The 27,764-nt window shown below is 34.1% G+C and overlaps 1 protein-coding gene across 11 annotated transcripts in view; it reads right to left on the bottom strand.

Moving 5' to 3' along the window:
• sema4d (sema domain, immunoglobulin domain (Ig), transmembrane domain (TM) and short cytoplasmic domain, (semaphorin) 4D) overlaps nucleotides 1-27,340 on the bottom strand; it is a 154,047-nt gene extending 126,707 nt beyond the window's left edge. For 6 of the 11 annotated variants that reach the window (XR_012397067.1, XR_012397068.1, XM_073935684.1 and 3 more), the window contains exon 1: nucleotides 27,264-27,340. The gene's annotated coding sequence lies outside the window, so the exon portion shown is untranslated. Of the gene's footprint in view, nucleotides 1-27,121 lie in introns of all 11 variants that reach the window. The other 5 variants (XR_012397069.1, XM_073935685.1, XM_073935682.1 and 2 more) reach the window with 1 other exon arrangement.
• Nucleotides 27,341-27,764: the final 424 nt, after the last annotated feature.

Here is a 27,764-nt window from a genome sequence, read left to right as displayed (position 1 = left end):
CATAAAAAGAGAGGCTGGTAATGTAAAAATGCAGATGGTTTCCATTGGTTTAGGGGTAGGTTTGGAGAGAATATACGATAATGGTATATGCAATATATTGTACATACTGACATGCATTAAGGGATGCAGCAAAATAAAAATTCTGTGCTGAAACCGAAAAATATTCATTATTAAAAAAGTAAAAAATATATATTTTTTAAATATTAATAAAAAAATTCATTGAGTAAAAAAAAAACGTAAAAAAAAACATGAATATAAAAAATAATAAAATTTATTCATTTAAAAAAATAAATAAATAATTGAATTTAACTAAATAAATAAATATGTATTTTTTATTCTATCAGATTTTTTAATTTTTACAATTAATATTACATTTATTATTACATTATTATTAAATATTTGTAATATTTATTATTACATTTATTAAATGTATTTATTTTTATTTTAAATAAATATAAATAAAAAATAAAATAATAATAAATAATAAATAAAAAATAAATAAATGTATTACAATTTAAAATAATAATTAAATAATAAATATTTTTATTTTGTCAAGTTCATTTTTAAATTCAGTATGTTTATTTATTCATTTTATTTTAAATAAATAAATAAAAAACAACAAAATAAATAAATATTAATTTTCTTTTCGGCTTAGTCCCTTCATTAATCCCGGGTCGCCACAGCAGAATTAACCACAAACTTATTTTAACTTGTTTTTACGCAGCGGATGCCCTTCCAGCCACAACCTATCCCTGGGAAACAAATAAATATAATAAAATTCAAAAATAAATAAATATTTTTTATTTTATTTTATCACATTTGTTTATTTTAATATATTTAATTATTTATTTTTATTTTTAAATAAATATAAAAAATAAATAAATGTAAAAAAAATAAAAATCTGCTTTTCTCTAGAGAAATGTTATACTGCAATAAATTCCACAATAGCAATACTCAAAAGCAATATCGCAAATTTTTTAGTATCCTAGTAGAAGCATCATTATGTGTATGGTAAGTACCTATAAAGACAGTAGTACAAATGTGTGTGTGCGCGTGTTTACTTGAGACTGCTGACAGGAGAATATAATCAATGCACATGGTTCCTCGCGCAACACAGAGGGGGCTGGTCAGTGTGTGTGCTTTTCTATTGTTTAAAGGGTCATGTGTGTCCATAATGCAGACAGATCACTCACTGCTTTATAACCAGTTCTGGTTTCAAGCTGATCCACACTCATCACATTTCTGTCCTAAATTATACCACTAGACAAGGGGTGACAATGCAGAACTTGAGCTGATCTCACAGTCTGCTTTGAGATTTTATTAAACGCCTTCAGATAATCTGCATTAAATGGATAAAATGCACAAATATCAAACTATACAATTTTCTTCATCCAAATCTCATGTTTCATCCAATTTGTTACTTGCTAAATAACCAGCAAAAGTTAAGTTCTTCGCAATTTTTTTTGTGCAAGAAAATTGACATATACATTTACATTAACTAAGCATAGTATCATTCTCAGTAGTGTTTTGATTAAAAATGCATTATGTTATAGTCACATCATTTAAATAATATCTCAAGCAGATATTTGCCCTTTACTTTTTCATCGGAACAATATATTACAGCTAACTATAACCATAATATATTTGATTAGGTTTACCTTTTTTTTTTTAAATAAATGAAATTATATAATATAATATAATATAATATAGTATAATATAATATATATATATATATATATATATATATATATATATATATATATATATATATATATATATATATATATATATATATATATATATATATATATAAGATATATACATATATATAAAATATAAAATATATACATATATATAAATGTGTGTGTGTGTGTGTATATATATATATATAACAAAGTAATATAAAAATTTATATGATATAACATAAAACACATTTTAAATATATAATATAAAATACTATAATAAAAAATATATATAATAAAATATATATAATATTATACAATATAGTAAAAAAAATAATAATATATATATATATATATATATATATATATATATATATATATATATATAACAAATATATATTATAACAAATACATACATTATAAATAACATATTTTTAATATATAATATAACAGAATAACAGAAAATATGTTTAAATATATAATATAATAAATCTAAAATCATATATATATATATATATATATATATATATATATATATATATATATATATATATATATATATATATATATATATATATATATATATATATATATACACACACACACATATATATATATATATATATATATATATATATATATATATATATATATATATATATACACATATATATATATATATATATATGTATATATCATAACATAATAAAACTAAATATTTTTAATATATAATATAACAGAATAACAGAGAATATTTTTAAATATATAATATAATAAATATATATATATATATACATACACACACACACATATACATATATATATATACATATATATATATATATATATATATATATATATATATATATATATATACATACACATATATATATATATATATATATATATGTATATATCATAACATAATAAAACTAAATATTTTTAATATATAATATAACAGAATAACAGAGAATATTTTAAATATATAATATATCTATAAAATATACGTATATATATATATATATATATATATATATATATATATATAATATTTAAAAATATAATATAATTAAACAATAATATTAAAAATATATATACTATAATTTAAATTAATATATTTAAATATATATAATATAACAAAATAATATTAAAAATGTATATAGTATAATAAAACAAAAAAACATATTTCAAAATATATATAATATAATATGAAAAAACAAAACATTTATTTTTAAATATAAAATAAAATAAAACAAAAATAATATTTAAAATATAATGTAATAAAACAAAAAAAATTTAATATATAATATAATAAAGCAAAAAACAATATCAGGTGTGTGTGTGTGTGTGTCTATATAACAAATATATTTTTAAATGTATAATATAATAATTCTAAATTCCCTTTTTATTCATTGTGCTACTTGCTAAATTACTAAATCAAATGTACTTTTTTCCTTTTTTAAATGCAACAACTTTCAACCTATTTCACACCAGATAACACCAGATTGTTACAAATGATTTTGCTTTGAAAAATCCATGTTCAATCATTTACCTGTGATTCTTATCTCCAAGTGAATTATTGACCTAATTTAATTTGTGTTTCCTTGTACATGCTGGCTCAGCCTGAATTAATAACTTCTCCCCCAGAAACTACCGTTCTGGAAGAGCGAACAGAAGCTGTTTGTTGCTCAGGTTTATAAAAAAAAAAAAAAAAAAGGGAAGTGCACCACTAAAATGACATCAGGTCTGCAATAAAACAAGCCCTCAAACAATAGACTTTTTTATTGAAAAGTATAAAGCTTGAGTCAATTTATAAAATACACTGACTGGGATCTACGAAAATGCCTTTACCAAAATCCTGTTTTCACAGCAAATACAAATAAAGTGCTCAACATAAATGAGCACACACCATTTTAATAATGAATATTTCCAATTCTCAGATTGGAATGAATATCCAATTCTCAGTGAATACAGGTAATCTATTTTGGTGTATTTGAACATTGAACGTTTGAGTCACCGAACATCTTTAGAAATAGAAAGAAAATACATTTTTATTCATGCAAAAAATTTGGAAAATGATAAGATATAAAAATGGTAGATTTGTGAGGGGTCTACTTGTTTACATTGAACACTGTATGCATCACATTATATATGCACACTTTTAGCTTAGCTTAGCATAGTTCGTTAACTTAGCATAAACTATTACCATTTAGCTTAAATGGCCAAAGAGCTTCACTAATTTTCCAATTTAAAGCTTGACTCTTACAAGTCAAACCGTGCCTCCTCCATGTTCATTTATTCATTTTCATTCAATAAAACAATGCATTAAACTTGCAAAAAAAATGTCCCAAAAGATGGTTTTGGTCAATTAAGGCACTTGTTATTATGCTTATATAGGTTCAGTTGTTCATTTTGTAACGAGTATGATTTTAGCCAGTAATTTGATGCTGTAAAATCGGGGCATATGATCATGATTGACAGATTCTCTGAGTGGACTGTCGTAAGTATCAATATTTGATTTCTATGTTCAGCACAAAATCAGATGAATCACTAGGCACCTTTTAAAGCAATTTTTTGTGACAGTCTGTGTCTGTCATGGTGCGTTTCGCTTTCAAATCATTCAATAAAAAAAGGCAAAGTCTTGGCATTCATATTTTTACCATGTACAGATATGACACAACACCCAAAAAAATGACATATTACAAATATTATAATACTTTCAACAATATAGCCAATATAAAACTTGCATGTGCTGTTCACGTTAAAAGTTACCTAATTTACATAAAGACTACTTTCAGGCGCTGTGTTTAATATTGCACCTTCTGCAGCCATGATATGGCAGTAAAGACTATTATGCTGGAATGAGAGTTCGGTAATACTTAATAATAAGTTGGTATTAGTTAAAGTATTTACTAACCTGAACAAACAATGAGCAATACACTTATTACAGTATAACTCATGTTAGTTTAAGGACAATACAGTTGTTCATTGTTAGTTCTTGTTAACTTACGGTGACTAATGTTAACAATAGAGGTGTGAACCTATACTGGTATCACGGTTCGGTTACGATTAACATGCCTTCGATTCGGTTCAATTCGATATCTCGGTGCATTTAAGATGCTTTCCATATACAGTGTTATATTTTAGGACACACACACACACACACACACACACACGCACACGCACACGCACACACACACTTAAGCCCTCGCAACAGGGAGAGCTTGCGCTGAGCGGAGCAGAAAAACGGAAAAAAAAAAAAAAAAACGGAAAAAACACGAAACAAATAAACACTTTTCCGACGGTCCCTTACTGAGAGCTCTTCTCAGCGCAAGCTCTCCCGGCTAAACTCATATTGCAAGGGCTTAAACGGAGCACTGCTCGTTTTGAAGGAAACACACTTTAGATCTTTTTAGGGTAAGAGGGTTTTGAGTTATTGCCGTCTGTAACTGAATGTGTGTCAGGAATATCGTAAACAAAACCAACTGAAGCGCGCTCATTTCTGGCGCCCCCCTGTATATACAGCACCCTTAGCATTTGCCTATGGTGCCTATGCCACGGACCGGCCCTGAGTTGGCTGAGTGTTGTAAATACTCGCGCTCACCTCCCTCGCGACAGAGCGCATAGGAGATAAATGACGTCAGTACATAATAACCGGTTATGATTATTACTGAACCGATACCTTATTGTCCGCGTCTGCATCGCGGTGCACCAAAGAAACAATTAATTTTGACACCCCTAGTAAACAGGCATGGATTTGGATGTTAATAATGCATAGGTAAACGTTAAACTTTGACTAATAAATGCTATACAAGTATTGTTTATTATTAGTTCATGTTAGTAAACATAAACTAATGAAACCTTAGAAGTGAGGCAGACTTCCTAGAACTATTGACCTAAAAAAAGGTACTTTTCATTTTTTAGCTTCAATCTTAGTACACAATGTACAGTAACAGGAGTCAAGCTTTAAACAGTAAAACTAATCAAAACAGTTTAATCAATTTTGAGTGAGATGCTAATATTCGAATCGGATTCTATAGATATATACACTAGATATCGCATAGGGACCCTGAGCATGCGTCAATAGCGCCGCCACATTGGTACAGTGCTCCCAGGACAAATGTCATTCAACCGCACTAGTCAAGACAGTGTTATTTTGGAAGATGCGGGACTTTAGCGCTGTCTACGGGTGTAGTAACGAGCAAACAAAGAAAACAAAGCACAAAGGCAGAACATTTCATAGGTAAGATTAAGTTTTTTGTGTTTTTGTATGTTCTGAACTTTTGTGCTAATCAGGTCACGTTATTGATGATGACAGTCACTTACTGCATTCACCATACGGCAAAGCAGCTCCAACTCGCACTAAACACTCGGCTTATGCTAGTTTTGTTGAATAAAATCAGCAAACAATGCAAAAGAAATATGACAACGAGATGCTGCGCTGCCAGAAACTTGTATTATTGTCGGCTAATGAAGGAGTCGTTCATAACTGAGATTCATTCACAAACGAATCGCTCCCTCCGTCAGTATGAGAAGTGAAAGCAGGAGAGGAGCTGTGTTTCAGGACATGATTAGATCAAATTTAACAGGGAGGGTGAATAGTACATTTCTGTACACACAAACACAAGCTTTTTGTCAGGAATGCCCGTGCGGTCACTGATCCATCAATGTAGAAAAGTGATGTCAAATTATAATTTTCGTAATTAGAAAAAAAAATTACACACTAACATCCAGGAAAACTCTCGATCATAGATATATGTGTATATGTGTATATCTCTGGCTTTGGATGGCCACAGTCCTCCACTGTACCTTGGTCCCGCATTCATTTCAAAAGGAACGCTACCCTGTTCCAACATGGCGGCTCTATTGACGCATTCCTTCCAATAGACAACAACAGGGTAGGCGACATCTAATGTATATATCTATGATCGGATTCAATGATACTAAGCTAAGTTAAAAGTGTTCCCACCAAACCCAGAGATCTGCTGAACGGATTCAAAAAATAGGCGAGCTGACTGTAAAATGAGCCTAATTTCAAAAAAGTGGAGCGTTCCTTTAAGGGAACACTGACCAGTCTGAATGACCATGAGTCAGTGCACAAGAGAACAAATAGTTTGTATTTGTTCCCATGATAATTTCGTTTAAATGACGTTGTGAAAACCCCATCACATGTGGTTCCACTGTTCATCTGAGAGTCACAGGACAGAAAGATACAGACCCTGCCAAAGATTTCAGACAAGTTTTAACATCATATGATGATGGTAAAGCGGATGATCTGTTATCTTTTTTATTATCATTAATTCATTAATAATGAATATCTGTTTCATATGCAGGATAAGTTGGTGGTTCATTCTGCTGGGGCGAACCCTGATGAAAAAAGAAACTGAATGTGTGAAACTGAAAATGAATGAATGTGTAAAGTTATCGATGACACAAAAACTAATATTCTGCCTTCATGTACTCATCATACACTTGTTTTGTTTGAGTTTCTGTCTTCTGATGGACACAGGGAAAATACACCGAAAAATGAAGGGGAAAAAAAACAGCCATTGACGTCCATATAATTTTTTTGTCCTATGGATGCCAATGACTGCTTTTTTCCAGTATTTTTCAGAATATCTTGATTGTTTTCAACAGAAAAAAAGACATTCATAAACATTTAGAACCATTCGAGTGTGTGTAAATGGTGAGTAAATTTTCCTTTTAGGGATGAATTATTGCTTTAATCAATTTTTATGTGATTTAAATACAAAATCTAACATTTAAAGTAGTTTATAGTACTGCTAAAGACCATGTAAGAAAAAAAGATAACATTCAGTTAAAAGAAAATGGTGCTAGTAAAATGTCACATTTGATTTCAAGCAGAATATTGCTCGCAAAATATTGTTACTTTCTTGCAAATACACATGTTTTACAGCTTTTTACAGTATATTCCAAGACAAACAACAGTTTTATTTAAGGCGCAGACAATATTTAATAAATATCCTAGCCCTCACCACAGTCCTAGAGCATGTTCATAACCACATTGTGCATGATCACAGAGCAGCATACTTGAATGTGATGAACTTAAAGAGCAAATGTGATTTGGGATGGAGAGCACATGGAATAGAGCTCAGCAGTTGAAAAGGTCAGAAAGAGGGTGGAAAATGATCATGTGCAACTAAATTACGACTTTTAGAGACCTTGACCAGCTTCAGGGAGAAAAATAAAATGCTACACAGAACATAAAAACATGGCCTGTTTTCAATATTCAAGGCACTGACCTCCCAATAGGAAATTCTCCACATTTCTGTTTCTTTTCAAAACACACCCAGCAGAAATATACCTCGGAAACTCCTGGTTTTACTCCCCGAACCACAGAAAACATCTGGATTAATAACACTAGATAAAGTTCAATCAAAAAATACGTTAATGTTTGCTTAAAAACGCTCAACCTGCAATTCAAACACAGTTTTAAAAGCAGCACAATTGAGGGTTTTCAGTGTAAAGTAAGATTTTGAAAGTCACAGACCCTTGATAATACACAGAATGTTTTAAAGAGCAGTTTGTATGGTATTTTAATGTGTGCTTTACAACAAGTTTAATTTCATAAGAACCGAAAACCTTTTCATTTTCTCAGTATATGCATTTAATGTTAGAATCATTTTCCAATTATTTTGATGCGGTTTCCTTGAATGAATCTGGGGCTTAATATCTGTAAATCCCACTCCTTCCATAAGCCAACTCTACACTAATTGGTCAACTAGTCCTCCTCCATAAGCCAACTCTGCTTTGACTGGTCATCCAGCCCTCCTCCATAAGCCAACTCTGCTTTGATTGGTCATCCAGTCCTCTTTCATAAGCCAACTCTGCTCTGATTGGTCATCCCGCTCCTTGCATAAGCCACCTCTACTCTGATTGGTCATTCAGTCCCCTTCATTAAACCAACTCTGTTCTGACTGGTCATCTCGCCTCTTCCATAAACTAACTCTGCTCTGATTGGTCATCCTGCTTCTTTCATGAACCAACTCTTCTCTCATTGATCATTCAGTCCTTTCTTAAACCAACTCTGTTCTAACTCATGGCTCGAAATGAACTTTTTACTTGGTAGCACCGGTGCTCCCAACTTCAAATATTTAGGAGCACCAAAAAAATTTTAGGAGCACCAGAAGAAATTTAGGAGCACCCACCAAAAATGAATGAGCACCGCTGCAAATGGTATTTTAAGGGATTTATTGTATTTTAAAACAACATTAATAGGACTGACAAAAACCAGAAACAACTATCTAACTAATGCTGCGAAGACATTGATATTTGTGTGCAATAATTCCAAAATGAATGTCTAATAATTAGGCCATAGAATATTAATGATGATAAAAATTTACAATAATCGTAACAATGAATTCCATTTCTCATTATGATACTGCCTTGAATGTGCATGAATGTAGGTTATCTGCTATTAAAAGTCTGTTACTTTATGAAAAATAATTGTTTAGTTTGCATCAAACAAAAATGAAGCATTGCAGTAAGAAATATTGATTTTGTGCTGCTGTTTATATATGCATGTCAATTTAATAAATAATATTTCTGCTACAAAACTAACAAAAGATTATAATAAATCATTCAATTCAATGCTGAAAGCTGCAAAACAGTCATCAGTAAATAAATAAAAAAATAATATACACCTCAAAAAAGAATAGACAAGAGAAAGTAAGTAAAGTCTCACTTCTATCACTCTTTAAAAGATTTGGTTTCAGTTTGTGTCAATGTATATGTTCAGTCTGAGCTGATTTTCATTTTTCTGTGTTAGTGGAAAAGCTGGCGAGTCAGTCGACCTATTTTATGAGCAGGCAGAGCAGGATTCTTGCACTGACCACCGGCGCAATACCAGTATTTGTTATGAGCCGCAGTTTCAGTGTAAACTTAGTAAAGGCGAGCTTCTTTGGCGATGATATGTACAGTATTAGATTTGACTTTTAGCGGACATTTGCGCTGAACACGCAGTGAATGCAACGCATGGAGATTCGGGCGCCTTCTCCAAGAAGCGCATACTCGATTGATCTCAGCTGGCGGATCATTATTCACCACGTGACGTGTCTTGATCGCTTTCATCTGCGCCTCAACTTTAGGTGGGGTTTGCAAACCTGTGTGCTTTAAGTTTTTACTCTTCAGCCGTTTGCATTTCCCGTGGTCATTAAAGCTCCTTCCCTGTCATCTGACAGCGGAATACCTCGCGTGATTGACAGCTAATATGAACCAATATAGCGGCAGGGAAGAGCGATTCAGCACGTTTTTACAAAAAAATCGAAATAGGTCGCACTACAACCATTATCTGCAGTCGCACTAATGCGCCCAAATATATTACGAGGTCGCAAAGATACATTTTCGGGTGCATATGTGACCAAAATGGTCGCAATTTCGAGCCCTGTAACTGGTCAACTCGCCTATTCCATAAACCAACTCTGCTCTGATTGGTCATCCTGCTTCTTTCATAAGCCAACTCTTCTCTGATTGGTCATCCAGTCACCTTCCATAAGCCAACTTTTCTCTGATTGGTCATCCCGCCCCTTTCCTAAGCCAACTCTGCCCTGATTGGTCTGCTGGCCACGTCTGTTTTGATTTGTCTTTTTGTATCTGAACCAAAATGTTGTACTCTACAACAATGATTATGTTGACATATATTTGGTTAGCAGACAATATCTGTTGGCATAGATAAAATTTCGGGCGAATATGCGACCAAAATTGTCGCAATTTCGAGCACTGTATATGTATATGTATATATATATATATATATATATATATATATATATATATATATATATATATATATATATATATATATATATATATATATATATATATATATATTGGAGCAGTGATCACAATAGCGTGATACAGTGAAACCGTGATATTTTTATCCAAGGTTATCATACTGTCAGAATCTTATACCGGCCCATGCCTAGTACTGATGTCATACAGCCCAACACAAGCAGCTGCTGTTAAAAACACAAATAGTGAATAATCATTATTATTTCCCAAAAAGGAATGTGTGCTGCCATTAGCCTTATCTGGTCAAAAACAACACCCGTGTCCGAGAACTCGTGGCACGCAAGAAAAATCCAGTCGAGCAAACACAATGAGGCCTTTCAGCTCTGGATGCTTCAAAACAGCAGCATGGCCTTCCAATAAATCGATTATCTCTGGAATGAGCCTGTTTTAGCTGTGTAAAAATGATTACTCCACACAAGAGCGAGTCTCATCCTGTGACCTGATACAACCTGCTGGTTAATCAAGTCAACCTGAAATCCTGATTTACTTCGTTAACTTTCCTGTTCATGCTTGTGGCCTCACTGAAAATGATACACCAATGCAATGACACATCAATATTGATCGTTATAAAGAATATATATACTGACTAGGGCTGTGCAATTAATGGAAATCGAATTGCAATTTGAAACGTTGTGATTAGTTAATCGCAAGAGGCTGCAATATGAAATGTATATGTATTATTTAATCACCCCTTCACAGAGCAAATGAGTGTCTCAGTCTTACCGGCCAGTTGAGAGAGCACACTTTCGTTCTGCCAAATCAGAATAGTGCAACTGAACTACGCCACAATAATAAAAAAAGGAAAACAGGAACATTCTGACAAAGTGACAAGTGGAATTATGGCGTCTGCCGCTTCAGAAGCATTAATAGACTGCTAAAGTCTAAATAGCTGAAGCTTGACTACAAAGTTAAACTGTAAATCAAATAGCAATCACAATATCTGTCACAAAATTGAAATTAGATATTTTCCCCAAATCGCACAGCCCTAATACTGGCAGATCAATAAGCCTGAACTCACAAGTATGTATGGGCCGGTTCAAGATTCTGACAGAATGATAACCTTGGATAAAAATATCACGATTTCACGGTACCATGGTATTGTGGTTACTGCTCTAAAACATATTCTTTTTTTTTTTTTTGAGAAATTCTTTGTATTTTGAGAAACATTTAAAATATTTTGGAGCAGTAAACGTGTCAAGCCAAATGAATTATTGACTTCTGATGTCTTTGGAGATCTTTTCAGCTGGAGATATTGTTGTCATAAATAAATAAATAAATAAATAAATAAATAAATAGTACACATACCATAGCAACGGTACTGCAGAAAAATGAAAAAAATTTAAAACCTTGACTTTTCCAAATGGAGGTATACCTTGAAAACGGTTATCGTCCCATGCCTACTCAAAAGGTAACATAACTATTTTTTTTTTGTTAGTTTAGTGGCTAATTCGTACAAGTTTAGTTGTATAAAAATGTATGATTTTTAAAAAGAGGTGCGGCACCAAACCCCACCCCCAAATTGTACCAATGAGATCATACACATACATACGAATTAGCAACTAAATCAAAGTAACGAATTGTTGTGGGATTGCATTGCAATAACCCGAGACACTATTAGACCGTTCCAATGATCATAAATCAGCATTTTAAAATAATCTATGAAGGGTCACGTGACACTAAACGCAAAAAGATCTGTGTAGCTACCCGCTGGTTATTAAAACAGTCAACGCTTCCAAATACTGATGTCCATATGCATTTCCTTTATCGAACACCGTGGAAACGTGTTGGCCTGATAACCAGCTGTAGAATAAGCAGGAGCATTTAACAGGTGCTTGCATTGACATCTCACTATGCTGAGTGACCATACAAACTCTCACAGGTTAAATCAATCAAGGAGAATCATGAGACCTCCCACTCAAGCCACCCGAAAACAAAGAAATGTTGTAACATAAACACATATGTTCAAATAATGAAATACAAAACAATAAACAAAAACACAAGCTGACTAATCAGCGTCAGCTACAATCTGCGTTGTGTTCCAGAAATAAATTAGCGTTTAAAACAAATTCAAACTATAAAACTAATAAGCAATTTCACATTATAACATTTAATTGTATTTGTTGTCAATTAAATGCAACCGAGAAAGTAATGCGAAGAGACTTCTTTCAAAAACATATTGAAAAACCATTCTATTTAGCCTCCCGTATAAGACACAGGACACATTAAGCTGAAGCCAATTGTTTTTTGTTCTCGCAATCCGATTCGTTGCTGAATAACCAATCAGCACGCTCTTCAGCCGACGCCTGATTCTACATGTTGAGTCCGAGCAACTTGATTCGATGGTAACCCGATGAGATGCAACAGGCAGTCAACGTTGGCTTGGTGTGTCCCAGCCTTAAAGGTTTAGTTCATCTAAAAGTAAAAATGTATTCTGTTGAACACTAAAGGAGATATTTTGAAGAAAGATGAAAACCTTTAACCACTGAGTTTTTTCAAAATATCTTCTGTTTAACAGAACATATAAAGTCATAAAGGTTTTAAAGGGGCACCTATTTTACCCCTTTTTCAAGATTTAAGATACCTCTTTTGTGCCTCCAGAATGTGTCTGTAAAGTTTCAGCTCAAAACACTAATCAGATTATTTATTAAACCTTTCAGAATATTAGAATTATCTGCTTTAAACACCATGTAGCTGTTTTTGTTGCCTGTGCCTTTAATGTTAGTTCTCCCCGGCCACAGTTCCCATGTGCCTGTTACAGTGTGCCTCAATCTTCACCTCGGCTGCGTCAGATAAACAGCACAATGACATACATGAAGGAAGCAGATCTCACTTAACGTCTGTAAAACTACTGCAGTAAGAACTTTCCCAATGATGATCTGAAGTATTTGTTGTGGCTTTTGTTCAAGCCCTTCGATGACAATGTCGCTACAAAGTTCACACATACACACAGCGCGCACTTGTAACTTTGCACTGTTTTTTCATGGCATATACACTGCTGTATGAATATGTTATGTTAATGTGCAAAATAAACCTAATTTACACACAAACTGGGATTGAAGCATCTTTTTTTTTTATTTGTACTGACATGCGGCTGTAGTGAAAACGTTAACGGGCAAAAAAATAATAATATAAAATAAATAAATTGCTGTAATTCATTACAAACATGTTTTAAAAACGTTTTAAATGCGTAAAACTCATTCTCGATCACATTTGATTATGACTGATGATCACAGAGCGCTGAACAGATCTTTTAATCCTGATGACTTTGCACATGTCCTGTCTTGTTGATATGATTACATGCGTCACTAGGGAGACATGTTAATACCTGGCTGTCAATCAATTCAGTGGGCAAGGAAACTGCTTTTCTGTCACGTTGCGGTGGGCCTCAAAATGGGAGGGATTTGGATCCTATTTTAACGTCAGGTAATTAGACTTTTTTCTTTATACCAGCGCAATATGACTGTGGACACACTATACCTACACACAGTTCTGTCCAAACAGCTTACAAAAGATGATTTTCATCATAGGTGTCCTTTTAACAAGGTTAAGGATGAGTAAATGATGACAGGGCTTAAATTTTTGGGTGAAATACCTTTAACAGAATCTTCCTTTTATCGTGAACTATGCCTTTAATAACAGTCTTCATTTTTGGATGTACTGTCCCTTTAAAAACAGAATCTTCATTTAGTTGTGAACTATCCCTTTATTAACCGAACCATCCTTTTATCGTGAACTATCCCTTTAATAACAGAATCTATATATTTGCATGAACCATCTCTTTGTAGACACTATGTTTTATATACAAAACATCTGAAAACACAGCACAGGAGATGTTTTAAGTCATAGATGTCCTTGGCTTTAACTAAAGCATTCCACTAGATTGACTGCAGACTCCTTTTGAACTCTGACCTTCAATTACCAGGAGTTTCTTCACATGCCAAGAAATACTAAACTCCAGAGGATAAGAGGAAAGGAAAAATAAGATGTAATATGTGTGTGGGCCTAATATGACAAGATAAGAATAAAAAACAGGCAAAGAAAGAGGAAAACAACAGCAGGAGGAACCGTTAGAAGCAAAAGCATCACTGTGTTCAGCCTTTGAGAATGTGAGCAACTGTATGTGAGCAACATCTGATCTTACATTAAAGGCCCATGCCAATAGAGAAAAAGTCAAATAAGGCAAATTAAAACAGTGAGTCCATTCTTAATGTGGTCTGAAGTAGCATGTGACATGAAGACTAGAGTAAAGATCCTAAAAATTGAGCATTAAATCATGGGTAGATTTTTTTTAAACTATATATTTAAATAGACAAAGGCTATTTCAAATGTTAATATTATTAACTCTTTAAAATAACTGCCATCAGTAGAAAAGAAAAAAAAAACTAATATATATATATATATATATATATATATATATATATATATATATATATATATATATATATATATATATTAGGGTGTCTTGATCCTCCAAATCCTCGATTCGATTACATTTTCGAATCTTAAGTCACGATTCGATTCAATTATGAATAATTAATTAATTAATAACGAATTAATTATTTGTAGCCTACCGTTTAAACTACCTGACATGGTCTTTGTTTTACCCATAAACAAATCATACAGTAAATGAATAAAGGCAAGTTACACACATAATTACCAAAATCTATTGAATTAATCAATCTATTAAAGAAACGTTGGCTAGAATTCTGCATTTTAGGCTTAAATTATAGAGAGACATAACAGATGAACCAAGACTGCATCAGATCGCGAAGCAGATCAATGTTCATCCTTCTTTCGAGCTGTCAGTGCGAAAATGAACATAACAACTGGCCTAATACAACATATTGCAAGATTAAAACATGGAAAAAATGATCAGATATTAACTTCGGTCAATTAATCGGATAAACCGAGATCAGGCTGGATAAACAGCTCTCGGTAATATTTTAGCATGCTTTCACTTCTCTCTTCATATAGCCGTATATATGGCTACACGATCATAATACACTGTGATATAGCCTGGGTCGTTAGTTCGTTGCATTGTTTTGTTTTCTCACTACAATCGATTCGCTCAGTTGGGCAGAGACCGTCTCATTCAGGCGATCTCAGACTGATTGATTTGGCGCGGATGCGAGCGCAACTGCTGGATATATGCCAAACAAACCACGCTAACGGGGGAAACGAGACAGATTCCGAAACAAACGTCTATGTGTGAAAGCACCATAAGATTGTATTTGCAAACAATTGATAGACAGTCGCAGCACGCAGCTCTGCTCGATCTGACAGACAACAAGGCAGCACTGTACACTGGCCCGAGCGTCTCGCACGCTGGCCCCGGGCTATCGAGCAGTCCTTATTGTCGAGCCCTGAAAGTTTAAGCTCTGTCGACGGGTCTCCTGCCTCTGCACAGTTTAACAAGCAGTACAACAAGTGTGTTTTTTCCCGCTTGGCAAGCCAAGCTGACGTGACATGGGGGTGTGGCAGCATCGACGATTCTGTTTTTTGATTTGATAATCGAAATTGAGCATAAAAATCGTGACACCCTTAATATATATATATATATATATATATATATATATATATATATATATATATATATATATATATATATATATATATACATACATATATATATATATATATATATATATATATATATATATATATACATATATATATATACACATATATATATATATATATACATATATATATATATATATATATATACACACATATATATATATATATATATATATATATATATATATATATATATATATATATATATATATATATTTATATATATATATATATACAGTTGAAGTTAGAATTATTAGCCCCCCTTTTTTCCCCAATAGGGTATATGCCGAAGCATGCTAATCGGACTTTTAATTTGCCAGTAACCGTGGTTAAGTGCTTCCGGTGAACTGCATGCCAATGCAAAAATCAATGCGTTTAAGGTCAGTTTTCTTTTAAAATCAGCAAACTCCACTGTCTGAGTGACATCTGATATAAAGTGGGTCTCAGACTGTACAAGAAGCACTGCATTAAATTACATTTTTCCCCGCCATGTCTTTATAATATGAGCATTTATTTTACCCCAGTATATTCAATGGAGTTTCTGCGCTAGCCTGCCGATTCTGACGGGGCGCTGCGAGAAAATGGCTTTTTGTCACGTTTTACTCTTGAAAAACTAAATGAAGTTTATTTAACTGAATGTATTTTCATTACATTACAACATCAATGCTTTAAAAGGAAACGTATAAAATGGAAAAAAAATAAATAAATAAATTCACAATAACAGGTCACCAGAAGTTTATTAGTATGGGAACATAGCTCGGCAAACACCATATTTTTGTTTAACGGAGAGCAGATTTTTTCAGCACATTTCTAATCATAATAGTTTTAGCAACTCATTTCTAATAACTTATTTATTTTATCTTTATCATGATGACAGTAAATAATATTTGACTAGATATTTTCGACTGTCTACAGAACAAATCATCATTATACAATAACTTGCCTAATTACCCTAACCTACCTAGGTAACCTAATTAACCTAGTTAAACCTTTAAATGTCACTTTAAGCTGTATAGAAGCGTCTTAAAAATGTCTAACAAAATATTATTTACTGTCATCATGGCAAATATAAAATAAATCAGTTATTAGAAAGGAGTTATTAAAACTAATTTGTTTAGAAATGTGTTGAAAAAAAAAACTTCTCTCTGTTAAACAGAAACTGGGGGGGAAACGGGCTTCAGAAAGGCTATTAATTCAAACTTCAACTGTATATAATATTTTTACAGTGACAATAAACAAAGCCAAAACAAAGGGTGGAGGGGCACTATATGGATAACAACAACAAGAAAACCAAATTTACACACACAACACAGGAATATACACTCCACAACAAGTATCGCTAATAATTCATTTTCTGCAACAACTTGAAACAACACGCCATCCAACTCACTCCTCCCTCTCCGAATGTAATTTATTATATGATATGCAGACGCACTGCATAGAAAAAGACTTGATCATCTCAGTTGATCTAAATTAATGAAATCTTCCCAAGTAGCTATTCAAATCATCAGGTGAAATGATAATCATATCACAATATACATCACAGCATAACAAAATATCGTAATGTCAGAATTTTCCAAAATCGTGCAGCCCTAACCTTGTGCTTTTTTGGCACGTTTTAGGCACGATATGTGAACAACCCCTTACACAGCAATATAACAGTTTACTTTAAAGGTTCTGTGAAATTAAAACAACAAATTTTAGATGTTACTTCCAGTCTCTTAGTTTAAGGACATCTCTTAGCTAGTGTGCTAATAGAAAAATAAATTGTGTTTAGAAAATATCAACCGAGAAAAACGATCAACAATTTTTTCTCATCAGTTTCTCATCAAATCTTCTGACCAATCAAATGCTCTCTAGAATCTGACATGCCCTGCCCCCTTTAAGACACTTCTCTTAAAGGGTCACGAAACACCAAAACACATTTTTTGAGCTGTTGACAGTCGTATATGTGTCCCACACTGCTAAAAACACTATTAGGACACCTATATTTCACTAAAAAGTGTAAATTGGTTGTTTTTGCGTTATTTCAAGCAAATTCGTACTTCCGGTTTGAAACGAATTTTTGAAGCTGCATCACGGCTATGAGATAATAGCGTGTATTCCAGCGTGCAGACTGGGCGTCTGTGCCAGAGTGAGTCTTATTACGTCTTACAGTGTGATGCATTAATGCATGAGTAAGGTTGGTTCAAACCAATCAGCGCGCTCTATTGTGCAACTTCATTAATATTCATTACTGTCACAGTGTTCAGACGACAGAGACGCCACGTTGTGTTGGCAAAACAAGCGTGAAGTGTTGCTTTTATAGTTTGCTGCAGTTAAGTTTTGTTTTCATTTTCTCTCTGTGAGAGCGCAGACTCAAGTGTGGATTAACAGTGTACGCGACGCTCGACAACAATAACTTACGTGTCTAAGGAGGATTATTGTTTACCTGAGAGCTGTTCTCATCTGCAAACGCTGAGATCCGGATTCGCTTGTAGTCTTCTCTTAATAAAGACGCGGCTCTAGTTGCTGGTGATTGTCCTGTCTCTACAGATTTGGTAAGTGAGCGGCCAGTGCTCTTTGTTTATTTAGTTTGTTCGTATTGAACTAACTATTGCACCGAGTGTAAACATGTTAGCACTACAACCAAACTTTAACCTCGTGTAGGATTTTTACCGCATTTTGTGACCGGAATAACACACGCGGCTTTCTGACGCTACCTGCCGTGTGCATCTAAGTTTCCGGGAAATGCAGAGGGTTTTTTTCTCTTATTTGCCATGCGGTATCAAACCTTGCATGAAAAATACACGCTTAGAGCAGTTCCTCGAATCAAATATCTCGTTAGTCGTGAGGGGCATGAATGAATTCCCTGAATGAAAGAGCCAAACTGCAGTTAAAGTCCACCATTTAATAATTTGGCAAATAATTCGCCTACAGATGTCCATGTAAACACCATCACTTTCTCCCCTGTGTGTGTGTGTGTGTGTGTGCGTGTTTTGACTCTGAAACTCAGCACGTGCATAGACACTTCCACACCATCCCACTTTAGCTCCTCCGACACTACCCCCTAAAAAGAGCTGGACACGCCCACTTTTCTGACTTTTTCCAAAGTAGAGGTGTGAAAACACCCTGCTGAAACGAGGGGGTTTCATGGCCCTTTAATGCACTTCATCTTAACCACTCCCCCTGGGAGAGCTGTAATAAAAGCGAAACACTACTGGCTGCTTTTTTTAAAGGGGGGGAGCTCCTCTATGCCCACCCTCTTTTCATTTTTTCAGTTGGGATTACTTCAAACATCAAAATAAAGAATAAAAAAAGAAACATTTCAAAGCACATAACTGGACCTTTATGGCTGAAATGCAGACCTGTTTGCATTTATGTACATAGCTATTACACAGAACCATACAGAGCAACCTTAGCCTGAGCATCAAATCAAATCCCTTAAAGGTTTATAAACTAATATGAATGACTGATATGCATGGAGAACACATCACTGGCCTGTCAGCTGGACCGTAACGCTTCCACTGGCCTCGAGGCATCATTATTATGCAGCCCTGTTATCGATCAAAAAGCATTGTTTACTTGCCATCTTTTCTCCTCAAGAACAGAACTACAAAGCAGCAGCCATCTGAAGAAACCCTGTGGCTGATCTGAGACCTGTGCAGGTGCCGAGGCCAACATAAACTAGCCCTTGGTCAGATTAGAGGGGTAATTAAGATCCAGAAAGGTAACAGAAGAAGGGCGTCCCTTCTATCTGTCCATTTCATTCCTCTGAGAGATGGAGGGATGTTGGCAGAGGAACACAAAGCCCGTCTCTGTGTTCGGCTCACAAAATTCAAGAGTGCCACTTTTGTGTGTTTTTTTAGAGAGAAGAAACGTAAGACAGTGAACTGCTCTTTTCCAGCATCTATAATGTGGACAGAGCAGTAAAACAGGGTCGGAAAGTGCTATCGATGGATAGGGTTTAGATCAGATTGAGTTTCACTAGCGGTCAAAACTAATAAGAGACCCCTGCTTTCACTCCAATCTAAAACTAATGATTGTCCATCACATTGATTTATTTAGGTAGGGAAGAATCTGCATGGCTGAACATTGTTTTGATTTCATGCAGTTAGTTTTCAGAGGTTAGACTATTTTGCAGATTTCCATAAAGCATCAGTGAGATAAAGAACATCTATTTTTTCATGAGTCTGTAATTTCAATCATGGGGCAACACAGTGGCTCAGTCGCCTGACAGCAAGAAGGTCGCCGGTTTGAGCCTCGGCTGGGACAGTTGGCATTTATGTGTGGAGTTTGCATGTTCTCCCTGTGTTTGGGTGAGTTTCCTCTGGATGCTCCGATTTCCCCCATAATCCAAACACATGCGCTATAGGTGAATTGAAGAAATCATGGCAGTATGGTATGTGTGTGAATGAGTGTGTATGGGTGTTTCCCAGTACTGGGTTGCAGCTGAAAGAAATATCCGCAATGTAAAACATAGATAAGTTGGAGGTTCATTCCGGTGTGGTGACCTCTGATGAATAAAGGGACATTTAAAATGTAAAAACTTAACTAGGTTCGTTAGGTAAGTTAAGGTAATTAGTCAAGTCATTGTATAATGATGGTTTGCTCTGTAGACAATCGAAAAATTATTATTTAACAAAATTAAAACAATATTGACTTTAAAATGGTTGTAAAATAATACCTCTGATGAATAACGGAACTAGGCCGGAGGAAAATTAATTCATTAATTGTAATCATATAGATGTCTTTAAAAGATATTTGGCAGGGTTCAACGCTAAGGATTTTTTCTACTGGTCCAATCGGGCAAGTGGTTTAGATTTTTACTTGCCCTGCCAAAATTTTCACTGGCCCCACCTAAAAAAAGGGAAGTTAATAGCTTTTTTTTAAACCACATATTTTAAATAATGTGTCAAAAATAAAGTCTGTAAATCTAGAATTTCAATACTTAAAAAACAATTGTAAATATAAGTGTTATGCAAACAAAAAGAGCAGTATGGAAAATGTGGAGGCATTTTATTGCAGTTTGAAATTATTTAACAAAAGGTGGCTGACTTGTCAAACTGACGGCAAACTATGCATAACATCACTTCACTTTTATTTTGTCGTGTTGTTTCCACGTAAATGTCTACTTCCAACACGTTAGAGACAGACATTTTCGTTTAGCCTTTTAATTTGATGTTGCCGCCATGTTGCTGTTTCTACGCTGTACTGGTTGTTACCAGGTTGCAAAGAAAAAATAGCATGGTCAAATCAATCAGATAAGACGAATCGGAAAGCAATATGTTGTTTACTACATTACAGAGAAGGTAGCATTTAAAGATTTAAAAGCACAAACTTAAAATGCACGCAACTGACAAATAGTGAAAGACAAATTAAATGTTAGTGACAAGGCAGCACTGTCCCAATCGGGCCAGTAATGATCCAGTCTACTGTCCCAAGTGTCTCTCACGCTGGCCCTGGGCCACCGGACAGTCCTTATTGTTGAGCCCTGTTTGGTGTTTGAATTTCTCCACTTCAGCTGAACTGACATACGAAACTTAAAAGTCTTATGCAAATTTATATTCTGAAGGTTTTTTATAATAAATCCTTTAAATTTGCCTTAAATTTCCTAATAAATAATCTGTTTGATTTTTTAAACAATATTTTTACCCATATGGACTGATAAAATGATCTCAACATCTCAAAATCACTCCACAAAAACGTTAACTTTTACCTTTAAAACCAAATCAAATGAGATTTCTAACATGAGATTTGTATCAAATTTATTTTATGAACAAAAAAGTATGTTTCATTAGATAATGCCGTTTGCATGATATTTTATTTATGTATTTTTAAAACTCTTCTTAATGTATTCATAATGTAATGAGTTAAGTGGAATGGTCATACTTGTATATATTTTATTGACTTCATTAATCTTCATTTAGATGAACATTAAAGGAATTTCTCTCACAATCTGTAATTATTTACTTATCCTCTACTTGTTGAGCTTCTTCTGTAAAACACAAAAGGAGACTTTAAAGCATGTTGTGAACCGGTAGCCATTTACTTTCATATTATTTTAATTCCAATTTGATTTCGCCAAAAATAGCACATGTAATTTTTTATTTACATTTTTTTTATTTTATTTTTTTTAGGACAACAGTATCTTCAGCTGAAAAGATATCCAAAGATGCTGAATTGTAAACAAATCTGTGTTTTTGAAACAAATGAAGACAGCAGAAGTCAATAATTCATTGTAATTATTTTGCCTGGCATGTTTACTGCTCCAAAATATTACAAATCTTTCAAAAATTTAAATATATTGTTTTCAAAGGGGAAAAAAGATGTTTTTTTTTTACCCAAATAATTAAAAAGAAAATATTTTAGAGCAGTAATCACAATACCATGGTACCGTAATATTTTTATTTAAGGTTATCATACCATCAAAATCTTATACTAGCCCATGCCTATAATACCCCCTTCTGATTTTAGGAATAGTTTATTGTTGGGTTTAGGGGTAGGCAATATTTATGGATTACATTTTCAAACAAAACTGATGTTCCAGGATCAACGTAGATGTTAATCCAGGATCGCATCATACTTGACAACACCATGACGTGCTTATTTTTAAGCCCTACTCTGGAAGTCAATGGCTGCTGGTTAACAACATGCTTCAAATCTTCTTTTGTGTGAAAAAAAAGAAACTCAGAGGTTTACAATCCCTTCAAAGTGAATAAAGTTTAATTTTTGGGTGAACTACCCTTTAAAAGTTCCATTCACACAAACATTAATACAAATTTCAGGTAAACTTATGCTATAAAACTATACTGGAACATACAGTTGAAGTTAGAATTACCTATCGAATATTTTTTCCCCAATTTCTGTTCAAAGGAAAAAATATTTTTATTCCAACACATTTCTAAACAAAATGTTTTAATAGCTCATTTCTAATAACTGATTTCTTTAATCTTTGACATGATGACAGCACATAATATTTGATATTTTCAAGATACTTGTATTCAGCCTAAAGTGACATTCAAAAACTTAACTAGGTTCATTAAGCAAGTTAAGGTAATTAGGCAAGTCATTGTATAATGATGGTTTACTCTGTAGACAATCGAAAAACTATTATTTAACAATATTATAACAATATTAACCTTAAAATGGTTATAAAATAATTAAAAACTGCTTTTATTCTAGCTGAAATGAAATAAGACTTTCTCCAGAAAAAAAAAATATTTTAAGAAATGCTGTGAAAAATTCCTCAATCTGTTGGACAAAAAAAAGAACAAAAAATTCAGAGGCGGCCGAATAATTTTGACTTCAACAGTAAGTAGGTCTGAATCTCAAAGGTTTGTTCTCTATGTCTGGCTGCGTTTTATCGACTGGCCGCTGGTGTTGGGTTCACAGGGATATTGGGTACCCGTCTGATCCAGCGCCAGCTCATCTGGGTTACAGGATTCAATCATGTTCAACCATGAAGGCAGGTCATTGTCTGGCTGTGCTATCGACATAAACCACGTTCAGAAAAAAACATATGGCATTTGATTGACTAACAAGATCATTTCCTCATTAAAAATGTCCCGAGGGACTAATTTACCATCAATGAACCCATCTGGCCGGAGGTGAGTAATGGCATCTGCTCTAATTAATACAGCATCAAGATCTAGAGGGCTGTGTCCAGAATAAAATCTTACTTCACAGTATATTCTGACTATTACATGTACTGAAACTATCGAAATGTTGTGGGAAAGCATTTGAAATAGTTTGCCAATGTCGCATATAACCTTATTTGCAAGTTTAATTCAGCAAGTTGTCACTCAAGTGTATTATTTGAATAGTGTTTTTCATAATAAACATGGTTTCAAATATATTGTAATATTTTAACATGACTAACATTAACCACATTTGAATTGAACATTGAGATTGTCTATACGGTATATAAAATTTTATGGGTGTATATCTAAATCAAGGTCATTATAACAAATAAACACACAGAGAGGACGTCATGTAGAGCTGTATAGTAATATGGGTAATGTTTAATCAAAGTTGCATCTATTTATTTTAAATAGATAGTTAAAGACAGTTAAAATACTAAAGTTTTTTTTGCGCACAGCATCAGAAATTAAGTTATTGACGTGTACTTCTCGATGTATGGTCACGAGGAATCCTGCTTCAGAAATAACTCATCTCCCTCAGTCATCTTTTCATCAAGCTAGTTTCGGTTGGTGACATCGCCAACCAGAGATGGCAGTAACGCACCAAAAACTTGTTGTCAAACACCGTAAAACAGGAAGAAGAAGAAATCCTCATTCTCACCATCATATGGATTTACTTATATCGACTAGACACCGGCCTTACAGCTCCGGGAATGTCCTTGACGTCAATTATTGATGTGAGATAGGTAAGTTTAACTTGTGTGGACGCTACTTTGCTACTTGACTAATAAAATAGCATTGCTACAGAAAAGCTATTTGATTCAGAAAGAGCGGTGCTACCGCCACGCTACTGAGAAATTTAGTTAAGCTAGTAGCGTCACTACTTGTAGCGACGCTACTGCCCAACACTGGTCATTTCCATAAAGCATGTTTTCTTGTCAGCAGAAAAGGTAGTGCGGTGTGCCTCGTGTTTTTGGAACAGAACTGCACGTTCGATGTGATCAGCCCCTAAGGTAGCATTCAGAAAAAACTAAACACCAGCGAAGAAACTCAACACAGAGAAACATAAAAGCCTACTGCCAGCTAGCGTTTCAGAAGTGTTATTGCAGAGCAACATAAACAGCATGCAGAAGTATAGATGCACAACTACATGCAAGGCAGGCGCCATGGGTCATGCTGATCACTCGACGCAGAAGTATAAACCAGCCTTTAGCTACTAGTTAATTAGTTAAAGTTAGTAACTAATACAGTCATGGTAACTAATAACCTTAGGCTGCGTCCGAAACCGCATACTTCCATACTATATAGTATGCTAAAATCAGTATGCGAGCCAAGTAGTATGTCCGAATTCATAGAATTTGAAAATCAGTATGCGAGAAGTACCCAGATGACTTACTACTTCCGGCAAGATTCTGCAGTGCGCATTCCATGCACGCTGCGCTATCCCATAATGCCCCATGAGAGAATTCATGAAAGGAAGTGAAACAACTGACTCAGGTAGGTCACATGACCATGACAAAATGGCGGTAGTAGTACGTCCGAATTCCGTAGTAGTAGGCGGTTTCGGACGCAACCTTAGCTTCTCCGAATTTGATTGTAATGCAATAACGTGCACCTTTTGTAAGGCTGCTTTGAAACAATAACTATAATGAAAAGCGCTATGCAAACAAATAAACTTGAATTTAATAAATGTGATCATGCAAAACTCACAAAGAATCAGTTCTAGCAAAGTTCCTATAAGGTAAGTCATTTCATTCGGCGGCCATCTTTGAAACACCTCTCGGGCAGTATGTTCAAGCACTCTGTCTGAATGGGGAAACATCAAATTCTCCAAAACTGCTTAGCAAGCTTATGATTACATTTCATATTATGAATAACCAATAAAATTAAATAACAACTGTCCCTTTAGTTTATTTCTAAACGTCCAAAATCGGAAGAAACTCCCGTCTGGTCCGAGCCCCTCTATTGGAGTATCGTCAGTCTATAGCGATTGATGATTGGCTCCTGTACTAGAAGGCGGGCTTTATTCACCATATAGCGATCAATGATTGGCTCCTGTACTAGTAGGCGGGTTTTATTCACCATACTGACAGTTACATTTTTCCCATTCAAAAATAAAGGAGTGACATGTCTTGTGTATTCTATCATCTTTGGTTCTAGCAATATAGTGATATAAAAATAAATATTAGAGTTTGTTTTCATTCCAACAGAAAGGCCTTGCAGTCCTTGAGGAAAAGAAAAGAAATTCAGAAAATTCAAAAGGTCAGATTTTAGGCATTAGGGTCAAAGTGTCATGGACACACAGGCGTTTAATGATAACCCTATGCTGACAGCCAACAATTCACGTCAGGCTATATTCCTCCACTTAGGAGCCACTTTTACCTGCTGCTATTTTAGACGGGCTTCAGACACCTGCTCTGAGAGATAGGACTGGGTTGGGCTTCATCCAACATGTTTGAAATATTAAATGAATAATAATGATAACAAGCACCCGAAACAACGAATGACTGTGTAGAGGAACGCTACAAGCTTACATTGAGGTAAATTGTGTTTTATATTCACACTTTCTCCTTAATATAATTGTAGAAAATAATGATTTGTCAATTTTAAATAGTGAAACAATTTTAAATAATTTTAAATTTAAATAATTTTTAGCCAATGACTATTAAAGTAAAACATTGCTCACAGTCAAATTAACAGTGCTGATGTGATTTTTAAGTTAGAAAATGTACTTGCATGCGATTTCAGATCGAATATTCAAAGTACCATGGTAAACAATATTGGGAGCATGTCATATCAACAATATTATTTGCAGGCAGTTGACATTTCAAGCATTGACTTCTGATTTAATTAAATTGCATGGAGTTATAAACTCATATTAGTATCTGAAAGGCTGCTTGATGTGTTTTATTACTTGTTTTACTTCTACCTCACCTATTTGTATACATTTTAAGCTAAATTTTGATGTTCAGAAATATCAAATACAACTTGTATATCTTTTATTTCTCTAATAATGGTGGCAGAAAATGCACAAAGACACTGAAATAATTTATAACGAGGTCTCATTTTGAGCTAGAAGTCTCTTTTGTTGCTCAGATGAAAAGTCTGGGATAATTTATGCGAGTTTGACTGCAGACCTCAACATGACCCTAAAATGCCAGACTAACACACGCAACACAACTAACTAGTCAAACGTGTACTTAGTGCAAAGTAACCGTATTTGAATAAACGTTAGCAAACAGTTAACGTTGAGGCAGTCGCTGTCGGCAAATGAGCGTTCTATCATTTAAAACGACCAACATTTAATATGTATGTCTATGTTCGGTCGTTTCCAAAGTAAAAACACAACAAGACTAAAATAAACCTGCTAGCAAACAGCCGCGGATGGTAAAACTGACGAGAATTGTCGCATGAAGGAGAAACAAGAACCTGCTGTAAACGATCCAACCCGCAGGAACAAGTGCAGCTCAAAGTCCTCCAACCTCCCGAGATCAGAGTCCATAGAAACCGGAGAAAAACAATCCTCAAGACCCGAGAACACACCGCGAATGAATCCCGAACAGACACTCACCCGTGCGGCGACCGGTGCAGCTCCGCGCGACGGTTAAACGGTTAAAGTTTAAAGAGTTTGTGAGAGCTGAATCTGATGCCGTGCAGTTTTCTCTCGCTCGGCTATGTGTGTGTGAGAGAGAGAGAGAGAGAGAGAGAGAGAGAGAGAGAGAGAGAGAGAGACAGAGAGAGAGAGAGAGAGAGAGAGAGAGAGAGAGAGAGAGAGAGAGAGAGAGAGAGGTGCACTAAGGTAAAGTTGGTTTTATATTCACATATTCAGTTTCTCCTAAATAATATGAATTTAGAATAGTAAATTGTAAACAGTGAACTCATATTAGCAGCCAATGACTATCAGGCTACAACATGTTTACAGTCTGTTAAATAGCGCCAATGTTGTTTTAACCCTTTAACTGCCTGCTCTAACAAATAGTTGCCCATATTTTGACTTATTTTAAACAATTGTTTACACCACAAAGCATTGTTGGTTTACAAAAAAAAATCGAACATAATCTTGTTGCACTAC

This window comes from Danio rerio, chromosome 21, assembly GCF_049306965.1.
Source record: "Danio rerio strain Tuebingen ecotype United States chromosome 21, GRCz12tu, whole genome shotgun sequence".
In the NCBI taxonomy this organism is placed as follows: Eukaryota; Metazoa; Chordata; class Actinopteri; order Cypriniformes; family Danionidae; genus Danio; species Danio rerio.
The sequence above is the reverse complement of the archived record's forward strand: the minus strand, read 5'-3'. Positions and strand labels throughout refer to the sequence as shown.